The sequence below is a fragment of the Silene latifolia genome, chromosome 5, assembly GCF_048544455.1.
Source record: "Silene latifolia isolate original U9 population chromosome 5, ASM4854445v1, whole genome shotgun sequence".
NCBI classification, from domain to species: domain Eukaryota; kingdom Viridiplantae; phylum Streptophyta; class Magnoliopsida; order Caryophyllales; family Caryophyllaceae; genus Silene; species Silene latifolia.
This window is the reverse complement of record NC_133530.1, coordinates 85,580,699-85,590,214: the sequence shown is the minus strand read 5'-3', so window position 1 is coordinate 85,590,214 and position 9,516 is coordinate 85,580,699. Positions and strand designations below refer to the sequence as shown.

At 37.0% G+C, this 9,516-nt stretch overlaps 2 long non-coding RNA genes across 2 annotated transcripts; both read left to right on the top strand.

Moving 5' to 3' along the window:
• Window positions 1-2,200, top strand: LOC141656209 (uncharacterized). The gene is made up of 3 exons (XR_012548425.1): window positions 1-52; window positions 150-258; window positions 1,987-2,200. It is a non-coding gene; the product is annotated as an uncharacterized LOC141656209 (long non-coding RNA).
• A 3,742-nt stretch (window positions 2,201-5,942) lies between these two features.
• Window positions 5,943-8,138, top strand: LOC141656208 (uncharacterized). Its single transcript, XR_012548424.1, has 3 exons — window positions 5,943-5,994; window positions 6,092-6,200; window positions 7,941-8,138. It is a non-coding gene; the product is annotated as an uncharacterized LOC141656208 (long non-coding RNA).
• The last annotated feature ends 1,378 nt before the right edge of the window (window positions 8,139-9,516 follow it).

The following is a 9,516-nucleotide window of genomic DNA, read 5'->3' as shown; positions in this document are numbered from 1 at the left end:
TTTTTCGCATAATTTACCTTTCCGGAATCCTCTCGTCGCGATCTACAACTTGGTATAGTTTAATTTCAGTTTTCTTGAAGTTGTTTTAAGACCAATTTTCGGAAATTCGGTTTTATGTACTTATCTTTGTGTTTTTATTGTTTAATTAGGTGAAGATTTGGAGGACGAGTTCGGGGACTCGTATATTGTAGAGGATAGCGGCTAGTTGTTGTTAGGGTTTGGGTTTTGAGGTGCTAATTGCTCATTTTCTAGCTTAAGGTAACATATTTCGAGTTACTCGACGAAAGATCGTCACATGTTTTTGATTTTTGTATGTTTGGTGAATTTTTGTTTGAGTAGTAGTTTTCACATGTTAAAAATTGTTGCATATATGCTTAAATTATGCCTTTTGTTAGTTTAAATTATCAAAGTTGAATTGGGGACGATTAATTAATTTTCAGACGGTCTTATACTGAGCAAAAATGGAAAAAAATGAGAGGAGTAAGGGTGGGGCAGCAGGCCGGCAGGCCGTGGCAGGCCCACGGCTCCACGGCTGGCCCGGGTCGGTCCGTGCTTGTTTCGCGGCTTTTCGTGCAATATTGGTCATTTTAGGTTGATTAATGTTATAATTAATATAAGTAACTAATGGGTAGTATTTTGAATTGAATCATACTAGTAACAAAAATTATGTTAATGGTAAAATTGTGCTTATATTAATAATTATCACATGTTAGGATAGTTTATAAGTTGAAATTGTAATGATTAGGCTCAAGGTAAATTTTATAGCAATAATTACCATGCTTTGTTGATTGTCTTAAAAGCGAGTCTTAATCCGTTGGTGATTCGATGTCGATCAATTGAGTGATTGGTCACCGCAATTTGACCGCACTGCCGCAGAGTGGGGTTGCGGGTAAAAATTCGGTTGGATGAAATTTTGAATGAATTAGATAATCGGCCTTTTTCTTGTTTTAGGCCATTTATCAAACTTTAGTTCACATGTATAGCCTATTAAATTTAATAGTGGCTTGTATTGTAGAAATGGCCCTAGTTTCCCCGAAAGCCTTTAATATTGTTAAAATTGCTAGAATTGGAAATTAGTATTGAATTGGTATTGAGGATTCTGTTGGTTTATCTGCTGATTAGACATTTATATAGCCTTTCACATGATAGAATATTAGAATTCATGTTGGTAAGTAGGACTTTTTGCCCTCTTATGGTTAAGTAGGTGTCTTACCTGACTTGTGTGGTGAGTCTTGTGTGGTGTAGGCTAAAGTATTCAAGCTGGGACTAGGTCCTAGGTGAGTACTTCGGCCTTCATCATAGATAGGTCTTTATAGTCTTTGACGAGTGTATGTTCACTGCTTGATAGCCTTTGTGTTCCTGACTAGTGGATGTTTATCCAAGTTGGGGCATGACCTCAGTTACTTATTTTGATAGTAAGTGGTCAGCTTAAGTACTAGCCAACCCTTCGGTGGTGTCCTTAGGGTACTCACTTCACTTTGTTTTAAAAAAAGTTGTGGGTCTTGGGTGCGGTGGTGTGTATCCGCATGTCTAGGTCTGCGCAGATTTTAGGCTAGGGTTGTGTTGTCTCTTGGCCATGTTTTATTAATATTAACCGCTGAGCCAAGATACCGGTTCGATTACCTTCCCTACCTCGTGGTATAGACTCGAGTTACAAAGTGACTATTGACGGGACTAAGAACTTATGCTTGTCTTTGATATATTGCCCTTTCTTGTTTGATGATTCTATGAATCATAGAAGGTGAGATGCAAGCCGGCTATGGTTGATAGAGTTTGGATTACAATTTGTTAAATTTTTCACATGATAGTTTAAATTAGTCAATTTAGCATTCATATGTTAGGATGCTTGGAAATTAGATGAATTATCATATAGTTTACATGTTTTACTACATGTTACATTAATTATGACGATTCGTGGCTGGGAGGACTCGAAGTTACTCCCCACTGAATTGTGGCTTTCGTGTTTGTATAAAATGCGATTGACAGGTTGTTGATGCTTAGTTGGGGTCACAGACGAGCTAGTGAGCAAGGAACCTTGGACCTAGTTTTGGCTATTCTATTAGTAAACCTTTTACACTTTTGGTTTGTATATAATTTGAAGGGACATATGTCTCCCTTTTCTATTTTGGGTTTGTATCTTTACTTTTTCTTATCATTAGCTATGTAGGTAAAGTAGTTCATCAGCTTTTGCAGGGTTTTTGGACACTCTTCTTGAGTTGGAATTGGTTGTGAATGGTTTAGGAAGAATTTTTTTTTGAAATTGCAGGTTTTTGATTAGTTGAACCATTTACAAACATATCCTACCAGTTTTTCTGTAGAATTTACGTATTTAATTTAAGTCTAGATTTAAGGGTGTCACAGTTGGTATCAGGGCTTATTTGCTCCCGACGCACGTTTGTGCACCCCACCTAAAATCACTTGACCTTTTAATAATAAACTTGAGAGATGGGTAGGATGGGTAGAGTTAGGATTTTATGTGGTAGTCTGTTTGTGATTGCTAATTGTTAGGTACTAATTGATTTTCTCTTTTGTAAGATGGCTCTCCAATAGATGTAGATAAGGTAATCTTACCTTAATCTTCCATTTTCGTTGTTCATTCGTCTTTCAAATTCCTCTTATCTCGCCTTGGTAACTACCTTTCAATTCTTTCTCCCGATTCATCTTAGGTTCGTTTTCTTCTTATAATAAAGTCCATGTGGACACCTTCCTTTTATTCCGCAGGATAGTTCCCTTGTTCAAGAGAACCCGGTTTTGAGAGAATGTATCATTGGAGGGCGTGGATGAGTTGAGAAATTGATTGTTTAAGGTTTGAGTTGTATAGGAGAATATAACTTGGGATCCTTTGGTTAGTCTTGTTAGTTGTGTTTGATATGGGAATCTAGTGAGTTGAGAAACACCTTGGGATTTATGACTAATGAGAGCTTGTTTGTTATAGATGATTAAGCATGGGTACTACCTTAGCACATAAGATGGAATGAACCTAAGCTACTTCATTTGAGAGTCTCGATATTTCTTGTGGAGAATTAAAGGAATGATAGATAACCCTAATCCTTGTAGGCCTTGAAAGGAATACAATAGGACATTGATGTTGCTTAATGGATTGGTATTGTCCTTTGGAATTAGTTAGTTTGTTAAACCTTTTAAGTTGACCAAATCTAGTATAGAGTAGCCCTTGTTGACCTTTCGAAATTTGAGAACACATGGTTGATCATAGTAATCATATCTGGATTTGGGAATTATGGTGGAATGTTGTTCAATGTAGTTCGTGAGTTCAAGGATGTGATTCCAATTTCTGGTATCGGAGACTAGAAGTATTAAGTGGTGAGATGATATACTTGGGGATGACATAGTAAGTGAAGTTCAAGGACGAGAATTGTAAAGAAGATACTTTGGGACATGGGTGGTAACAAATGAATTTGTGTGGTGAATTGATTTTGGCTCTTAGAACCAATTGAGTTGAGGAATACCTACCATTGTGGAGTCCTTGTTAGTCTTATAATTTGGTAGACTTTTGGGGCTTTGTTGAGCACCTTAGTGATGTAACCTTATCATATCGATCATAAGCTTTGATGAGTGTTTGGTAAGCAGTAACCCTTCCATTATGCTGCTTCTGTTCTCCTTTCCTTCTCTTTAACGATCGTTGAACCTTGTCTTTATGCTAAATTTTACGTATCTTCTTCTTTCCCGAGATATCTTCTTAACTCGAATACCACTTATTTTTGTCAACCGTTATCTTTACGGTCTGACTCCTTAGTTTCCTAACTTGTCAGATGCATGCACCCTTCATAAATGTTTTACCGTTTCTCTGTTCCATTATCACTCCTTATCTCCTTAGTATAGTTGGTACCTTGTTGACCATGTTTACAGAATTAGTGAGATTTGACTTGAGGATATAGGATTGACTAAGTAGTCGAGTTTGTGATTGGCTTCCATAATCATTTTGGAGATGAGGGTTTGATAATGTATATGTTACCGTGTGAGAAATGTTAAAGGTGGGATTATTAGTTGGTTGTAGTGAGTGATATTGATTACTACTTGAGGTATGGTATGAAAGTGAGAGTAAGCTACTTATTTGGGAGGTTTTAGCACTTATTTTGGAAACTAGAAAGGGTAATGGTATGGTTGACACCAATTGTTAGGCTAAGGAACATAATTTCAATTTATGGTTTTAGGAACTCTGAGGTGATAAAGTGTTGTTACAATTAAGACCTTGTTCCTTGGGAATTTGATGGTAAGTAAGTTTTAGGATGTCAAATTTGAAAGGATATTCCTTGAGATGTGGATGACTATATTGGTTTGGTGATGTGATTTGGCATTCTAGTTGACTCTTGAGAGTTCTTGAGTTGAGAGAGACTTAGTGTTGAGAAGGATTTGTTAACCCTATAGATTTATAGACCTTGAGGTCACATTGAGTACTTGAGATGATGGGATGATGTTGTAGCTGAGTGTAGATCCGCTTTCGGCAATCCTTAGTAAGCAAAAGGATAGAAAACTTGAGATCCTATTGATTTTTCAGAGTTTGGGGTTAGTATGTTACTACCTTGTTTTGAAATGAGAATCTTGTGGAATATTTGAGGAACTTTCTCTTGGAGTTTATAGCTTGGTATTGGGATTCTTGAATGAAGATTTACTTTTTGAGGAAACCATAGTTGACACTAGTTGGATATGAATATAGCTTTGTTGGAAGCTATGACCTTAGGCTTGTGGAAGTTGTTTCTGAATGTTTGAGGATTTGGAACGATGAGATCACGCTTATAGTGGAATACCTTGTTTCAGGAAATAGATTAGGATGAGGTAACATAAGCAATTGAGGAAACCCTTGGGAGTGATGTGGTTATGAGTTTTGTTGTTAGGAAGTTTTTGGAACCATTTTGGGTGTTGTTGTAGTTTGTGATAAAAGTGTCTGGCATTTCCTTGTTGTCTGATTTTCCTTCTTCCTTGATCATGAGCGTTACTGCTCATACCTCTTTTCCTTACTTCATCATACTCCTCTCATAAGTTTGATGTTGGTAACCTTTGAAACTCCGTCTTTGACACCCATTTAGGTTCGACTTCAATTCTTACCTCAGGATATTCATACAACTCTTTTGATTATTATTCTTATTATAGAACTTTAAACTAAAATTTTGAAAATGCTTTTATGATTTTTAATGGTTTTAACATTAGTGAATGTTAAATCTCGTTGTTGGAGACGTCCCAATAATGGGTTTTCTCATTTATTGGTGTAGAAGTATTTTTATATCTTGATTGAATATGGATGTTCTTGTCTGATCAACAAGAGTATCACCGTTTCATTGAAAAGATACTTATATTTTCTTATAACTATAAATTCTCCTTCTGAGTTTCGAGGACGAAACTTTTTAAAAGGAGGGGTGATTGTAACGCCCCGTAATTTCGGACCGTTAATATATTTCGGAAATAATTTATTAATCAAATAAAAGTTGATATTTAAGTATTTAAAGTAAAAATAATTCAAAGAAATATAATTTTATTATATTTTGAAGAAAAGCATTTATTTTGATAGTTTCGAAATGTTTAAAAATAGTTTAAACCGTGTAAAACTTTTTATTTCGAAATAAGGGCGTATCGGGGGGAAAATAACAATTCTTTTGAACGTTGGGTAAACGAAATTGGAAATGGGTCGTATGAATACTCAATTTTATTGTAATCTCGTGTTTAAAAACTTTGGTCTTGACGGAATTTGCATTTGACTTACGGATTTAATTATTATTGAAACGAGTCAAAACCGACTCGTAAAAATCCCGACTAAAAATCCCGCACCTTCTTTCCTCCTTTCCTTCTCCCGTACACGGCTCCCCTTCCCCTTCCATTTTCTGTTTTTTTTTTCTTTCTTTCTTCTTCCTTAGCTTTCCAAAACACCATTAACATAAACCTTAAAATTTCAAGCCAAAAATCGTCACAACTCACTCATTTCTTATCGGTTTTTCGCATAATTTACCTTTCCGGAATCCTCTCGTCGCGATCTACAACTTGGTATAGTTTAATTTCAGTTTTCTTGAAGTTGTTTTAAGACCAATTTTCGGAAATTCGGTTTTATGTACTTATCTTTGTGTTTTTATTGTTTAATTAGGTGAAGATTTGGAGGACGAGTTCGGGGACTCGTATATTGTAGAGGATAGCGGCTAGTTGTTGTTAGGGTTTGGGTTTTGAGGTGCTAATTGCTCATTTTCTAGCTTAAGGTAACATATTTCGAGTTACTCGACGAAAGATCGTCACATGTTTTTGATTTTAGTATGTTTGGTGAATTTTTGTTTAAGTAGTAGTTTTCACATGTTAAAAATTGTTGCATGTATGCTGAAATTATGCCTTTTGTTAGTTTAAATTATCAAAGTTGAATTGGGGACGATTAATTAATTTTCAGACGGTCTTATACTGAGCAAAAATGGAAAAAAATGAGAGGAGTAAGGGTGGGGCAGCAGGCCGGCAGGCCGTGGCAGGCCCACGGCTGGCCCGGGTCGGTCCGTGCTTGTTTCGCGGCTTTTCGTGCAATATTGGTCATTTTAGGTTGATTAATGTTATAATTAATATAAGTAACTAATGTGTAGTATTTTGAATTGAATCATACTAGTAACAAAAATTATGTTAATGGTAAAATTGTGCTTATATTAATAATTATCACATGTTAGGATAGTTTATAAGTTGAAATTGTAATGATTAGGCTCAAGGTAAATTTTATAGCAATAATTACCATGCTTTGTTGATTGTGCCGAAAACTGAGCCTTAATCCCGTTGACTGATTCGATGTCAGTCAATTGAGTGATTGGTCAGCCGCAATTTGACCCGTACCTGTCGTAGGGCTGGGGTTGCGGGTAAAAATTCGGTTGGATGAAATTTTGAATGAATTAGATAATCGGCCTTTTTCTTGTTTTAGGTCATTTATCAAAATTTAGTTCACATGTATAGCCTATTGAATTTAATAGTGGCTTGTATTGTAGAAATGGCCCTAGTTTCCCCTAAAGCCTTTAATATTGTTAAAATTGCTAGAATTGGAAATTAGTATTGAATTGGTATTGAGGATTCTGTTGGTTTATCTGCTGATTAGACATTTATATAGCCTTTCACATGATAGAATATTAGAATTCATGTTGGTAAGTAGGACTTTTTGCCCTCTTATGGTTAAGTAGGTGTCTTACCTGACTTGTGTGGTGAGTCTTGTGTGGTGTAGGCTAAAGTATTCAAGCTGGGACTAGCTGGGACTAGGTCCTAGGTGAGTACTTCGGCCTTCATCATAGATAGGTCTTTATAGTCTTTGACGAGTGGATGTTCACTGCTTGATAGCCTTTGTGTTCCTGACTAGTGGATGTTTATCCAAGTTGGGGCATGACCTCAGTTACTTATTTTGATAGTAAGTGGTCAGCTTAAGTACTAGCCAACCCTTCGGTGGTGTCCTTAGGGTACTCACTTCACTTTGTTTTAAAAAAAAAGTTGTGGGTCTTGGGTGCGGTGGTGTGTATCCGCATGTCTAGGTCTGCTTGTGATTTTAGGCTAGGGTTGTGTTGTCTCTTGGCCATGTTTTATTAATATTAACCGCTGAGCCAAGATACCGGTTCGATTACCTTCCCTACCTCGTGGTATAGACTCGAGTTACAAAGTGACTATTGACGGGACTAAGAACTTATGCCTGTCTTTGATATATTGCCCTTTCTTGTTTGATGATTCTATGAATCATAGAAGGTGAGATGCAAGCCGGCTATGGTTGATAGAGTTTGGATTACAATTTGTTAAATTTTTCACATGATAGTTTAAATTAGTCAATTTAGCATTCATATGTTAGGATGCTTGGAAATTAGATGAATTATCATATAGTTTACATGTTTTACTACATGTTACATTAATTATGACGATTCGTGACTGGGAGGACTCGAAGTTACTCCCCATTGAATTGTGGCTTTCGTGTTTGTATAAAATGCGATTGACAGGTTGTTGATGCTTAGTTGGGGTCACAGACGAGCTAGTGAGCAAGGAACCTTGGACCTAGTTTTGGCTATTCTATTAGTAAACCTTTTACACTTTTGGTTTGTATATAATTTGAAGGGACATATGTCTCCCTTTTCTATTTTGGGTTTGTATCTTTACTTTTTCTTATCATTAGCTATGTAGGTAAAGTAGTTCATCAGCTTTTGCAGGGTTTTTGGACACTCTTCTTGAGTTTGAATTGGTTGTGAATGGTTTAGGAAGAATTTTTTTTTGAAATTGCAGGTTTTTGATTAGTTGAACCATTTACAAACATATCCTACCAGTTTTTCTGTAGAATTTACGTATTTAATTTAAGTCTAGATTTAAGGGTGTCACACTATAGATCGCCACACGTGCGTTCATCGATTTCATATCGTGAAACTGCATTTGATCTCTGGGAGGATATCCGTAGGCGTTTTTCGGTGGCCAATGACATCAAACTTTACCAAATTCAATGTGAGCCGACTGGAAGCAAAAATCTGGTGAGTCCTTAATGGATTATTTTGGTAGAATTAAAATGTTATTGGATGACATCAATGACTATGATGTTCTACCCACTTGATGTTCTACCCACTTGTGAGTGTTGTTCAATGACTATGATGTTCTACCCACTTGTGAGTGTTGTTCAAGCTGTGATTTGCAAGGAGTGATTCGTAAGCGCAGGGAGGCTGAACAGGTGCGAGGTTTCCTTATGGGTCTTGATCCGGTATATGCTACTGTTCGTTCTAGCATACTCGGTACTTCCCCCTTGCCTGATATACATATTGTATATTCTCGCATTGCTCAAGAGGAGGAAGTTCGCATTGTTGCTCAGACCCGTGTGGAAGCTGTCAATCCGATGGCGTGCGCGTTGACTGGGAAACAACAACAACCTCGTCCTCGGTTTAAGTGCAGCCATTGCAACAAAGAAGGGCACACGGTGAGTTGCTGCTGGGAGAAGAATGGTTTTCCTGTTGGACATCCGCGACATTTTGCCTCTGCTAAAACAGGGGAGAGCTCGATGTCTACCTCCACATCTATTGCCAGCGAAACTAATGCTATTTTTTGTGGGACACCACCCGTTACTAATATGGTTCGCTTGAATGGTAAACCTCTTTTCACATGGATTATTGATACAGGTGCTTCCACACACGTTTGCTATAATGAGGATTTGTTTCAGTCATGTGTTAGTATTACTCCTATCAATATTGGGTTGCCAAATGGTTCGAATGTGATCGCCAATAAGGCTGGTACCATCAAGATTAATGTTTTATTAGTTCCGTCATTCAAGTGCAATCTTCTTTCGATCTCGCAACTTTTATCCACACAAAAATTATGTGTGCAATTTACTAATTCTAAATGTGTGATACAGGACCTTGCCTTGACGACGATTGGTGTGGGTGATCTCTCAGATGGGCTTTTCTACCTGACAATGGAGGAACCAATTCATGTTAATATGGTGACCGGGCAAGACAGTGCTGAGTTATGGCATCAACGAATGGGACATCCTTCACCTCGGGTTCTGAAGCACATTCCCTTTTTTTCTATTTTTAATAATAA